The sequence below is a fragment of the Ovis aries genome, chromosome 3, assembly GCF_016772045.2.
Source record: "Ovis aries strain OAR_USU_Benz2616 breed Rambouillet chromosome 3, ARS-UI_Ramb_v3.0, whole genome shotgun sequence".
NCBI lineage: Eukaryota > Metazoa > Chordata > Mammalia > Artiodactyla > Bovidae > Ovis > Ovis aries.
Window position 1 is genome coordinate 137,887,213 of NC_056056.1, and position 4,467 is coordinate 137,891,679.

The window sequence follows — 4,467 nt, forward strand, 5'->3', positions numbered from 1 at the left end:
TTTTAATTTCATAGCTGCAGTAACCATCTGCATTGATTTTGGAGCCCAAGAAAAGGAGATGTGATTTAAACCACAATGAGATTCTATTATACACACACCAGAATCTGTTGTTTGTCCTTTTAAAATTATTATTTAAACTGTATCTTCTTTTACAACTAAATTACTTAACATAATAACAAAAAATTAAGTTACTAATACTTCAATAATAAAGAGATAAAATTATGTCTAAATTATATCTAAAATTATATTTAAATGAGAAACATCATCATGAACTGGTCAATTTAAAAGAGTCCCTCTCACTGAGGAAGGAAAGAATACCTTGATCTAGTAGCTATCAGACTGCAGCCACTCCTTACATTGAGCCCTGAAGAAACTCAGGATGGGAAAACACAGGATACTGGCTCCAGATAACTAAGGTGCTTATCAAAGAAATGATTTTAGTGAGCTCAGGCTCTTGCATCTTCCCAACATAGAAAAGTGCTGAATTCCTTTACTCAAGATATATATATATATATTTTTTTTAATTAACAATAATCTTTTGATATTCAAACTCAGTTCAGTTCAGTTCAGTCGCTTAGTCACGTCCGACTCTTTGCGACCCCATGAATTACAGCATGCCAGGCCTCCCTGTCCACCACCAACTCCTGGAGTTCGCTCAGACTCATGTCCATCGAGTCGGGGATGCCATCCGGCCATCTCATCCTCTGTCATCCCCTTCTCCTCCTGTCCCCAAACACCCCCAGCATCAGGGTCTTTTCCAATGAGTCAACTCTTTGCATGAGGTGGCCAAAGTATTGGAGTTTCAGCTTTAGAATCAGTCCTCCCAATGAACCCCCAGGACTGATCTCCTTTAGGATGGACTGGTTGGATCTCCTTGCAGTCCAAGGGACTCTCAAGAGTCTTCTCCAACACCACACTTCAAAAGCATCAATTCTTCAGTGCTCAGCTTTCTTCACAGTCCAACTTTCACATCCATACATAACCACTGGAAAACCATAGCCTTGACTAGATGGACCTTTGTTGACAAAGTAATGTCTCTGCTTTTGAATATGCTATCTAGGTTGGCCATAACTTTCCTTCCAAGGAGTAAGTGTCTTTTAATTTCATGGCTGCAATCACCATCTGCAGTGATTTTGGAGCCCCCAAAATAAACTCTGACACTGTTTCCACTGTTTCCCCATCTATTTCCCATGAAGTCATGGGACCAGATGCCATGATCTTCATTTTCTGAATGTTGGGCTTTAAGCCAACTTTTTACTCTCCTCTTTCACTTTCATCAAGAGGCTTTTAGTTCCTCTTCACTTTCTGCCATAAGGGTGGTGTCATCTGCATATCTGAGGTTATTAATATTTCTCCCGACAATCTTGATTCTAGCTTGTTCTTCTTCCAGCCCAGTGTTTCTCATGATGTACTCTGCATATAAGTTAAATAATCAGGATGATAATATACAGCCTTGACGTACTCCTTTTCCTATTTGGAACCAGTCTGTGGTTCCATGTCCAGTTCTAACTGTTGCTTCCTGACCTGCATATAGGTTTCTCAAGAGGCAGGTCAGGTGGTCTGGTATTCCCATCTCCTTCAGAATTTTCCACAATTTATTGTGATCCACATAGTCAAAGGCTTTGGCATAGTCAAGAAAGCAGAAGTAGATGTTTTTCTGGAACTCGCTTGCTTTTTCCATGATCCAGCGGATGTTGGCAATTTGATCTCTGGTTCCTCTGCCTTTTCTAAAACCAGCTTGAACATCAGGAAGTTCACAGTTCACGTATTGCTGAAGCCTGGCTTGGAGAATTTTGAGCATTACTTTACTAGCGTGTGAGATGAGGACAACTGTGTGGTAGTTTGAGCATTCTTTGGCATTGCCTTTCTTTGGGATTGGAATGAAAACTGACCTTTTCCAGTCCTGTGGCCACTGCTGAATTTTCCAAATTTGCTGGCATATTGAGTGCAGCACCTTCACAGCATCATCTTGTAGGATTTGAAATAGCTCAACTGGAATTCCATCACCTCCACTAGCTTTGTTCGTAGTGATGCCTCCTAAGGCCCACTTGACTTCACATTCCAGGATGTCTGGCTCTAGGTGAGTGATCACACCATCGTGATTATCTGGGTCGTGAAGATCTTTTTTGTATACTTCTTCTATGTATTCTTGCCACCTCTTCTTAATATCTTCTGCTTCTGTTAGGTCCATACCATTTCTGTCCTTTATCGAGCCCATCTTTGCATGAAATGTTCCCTTGGTATCTCTAATTTTCTTGAAGAGATCTCTAATCTTTCCCATTCTGTTGTTTTCCTCTGTTTCCTTGCATTGATTGCTGAGGAAGGCTTTCTTATTCTCTTCTTGCTATTCTTCGGAACTCTGCATTCAGATGCTTATATCTTTCCTTTTCTCCTTTGCCTTTCACTTCTCTTCTTTTCTCAGCTATTTGTACGGCCTCCTCAGACTACCTGCCCTTTATTGCAAAACTCCTGTATATCTTGGGTCCCCTTCCCCTAGCTTCCTTGGAGCAGTTCTCTCTTCCTGCCTCCTGGACTTGAGATCCTAAAATGTCCCACCAAATGAAATGTAACAATGAAATGAAATAAAATTTCCTCTCAAGAATCTGTCCTGCCTCTATTGTCATCTGCCTAGTAGGAACAGTCTTCAGATATGATTGAGGGGATAGCTGTGAGATCTATAGGACTGCCTTTATGCTATAATACTACTGTGCCCTTTCCTTTTACCCTTGTAAGGTATAAGCCTGAGTCTTTAGTATTTTTTCTCTCAATCACTGCCATCCAAGTGATACTAGAATGCTGACTATAACCAGCCTCTTTCAGAGTGATAACAATAGTCACCCTATGACCCAAATCTTCTAAGGAATGCTGACTCCTGGAGTTACGCATATATATGGAGTTTATTCCCCAATTTAAGCCCAGGAAAGCAATAGAAATAGTCTATTATTCATGGAAGGTACATTCATGGAGGGTTACAGTGCTTATTGAATTTAAAAAAAAATTTATTCTGATTGTTGACAGCTATTAAGAAGAGGCTTCACCTGGGAGAGGTCAATGATATAGAAAAACCATGATCAGACCAATTGTAATGAGGTGAGTATGTTAAAGACCTTGAGAAATTGACTGCTATATATTAAGATAGATAAAATAGAAAATGAAGAAAATATTTACAGAAGAATAAATATAATTAGTAAGGCACAAAATATTTTGTTATCACTAATAACCAAAGAAATACAAATCATAAAATTCATGTTTCTTGCTTTCCAAATTAGTACATTATTTTTTGAAGACAGTGGTATCTAAGGCAAAGGAGAAACAGTTGTTAGTATCATTTCTGGCTTTAAACTGGTCAACCCTTTCAGAAAGCAGTCTGTCAATTTGTGACAAGAAATTCATCAATATTCTTACCGATTAATCCACTAAACCAGTTCAGGAGTGATTCTAACTGAGGAAATGTGTAAAAAAGTCTAATAAAATGTTACTTTCAAGAGTGAATGTCTAACTCAAATTGTGTTCTAAACAATGAAAAGAAGTGAATTCTAAAAATGTAACAGTGAAATATGCTTTAATGACATTCTCAGGAAATGGTTTAGTCAACTGTGAAGAAGATGAATGTTAAGATAACTAAATATTAAGATAACTAAAACTTATGTTTACTATGTCTTTGAATCAATATGGAAAAACTCTTACAACATTAAGCATGTAAGATGGATATACACTTTTGCAAATTATATGATTGTTACCAGGCATAAAGTACAGACTATTATATGAGAAATTGATTTGGACTTTTCCTCTTATGCCAGAATTGAAAGTAGGGCTCACAAAGAAAAAGCTATATTCTCTGTTTTTGTTGCTGTTCAGTTGCCAAGTTGTGTCCAACTCTTTGTGACCCTATGGACTGTAGCACACAAGGCTCCCTGTCCTTCACTATCTCCCAGAGATTGCTCAAACTCCTGTCCATTAAGTCAGGGATGCTATCCAACCATCTCGTCTTCTGTTGTCCGCTTCTCCTCCTGCCCTCAATCTTTCCTAGCATCTATATTTTTATGACCAACAGTTGTGGTCAGATGCCTTTTCTGTGGCCTTAGTAATAGTTGCCAGACCAGATCTGCCAGTGTTAACCATGCCACTCCTGTTTCCAATGTGTCTAAAAAATTTGGAAGATATTTTGAGAGAGTGCAGAAGTCTATGATGTCTTCATCATGTGGAAAACAGTGGTGTTTGATTTAGCCACAAAATTATTTCACATAAGATCTTTTCCATGTCTAGATCAGACAGATGATGTTAGTAGGGTAATATGAGAGCTCATTCCTCTATTTGTAAAAGGAGAGGATTTTAAATTTTATATGTTTTTAACATTGGGAAATGAAAAACCTTATTAGTCATCTAGAATCAAGTGATTATTACAGTGAAAATAAAATAAACTTCCAATAATTTGCTGTATATATTCTAAGTCCACTGGTCACAGAG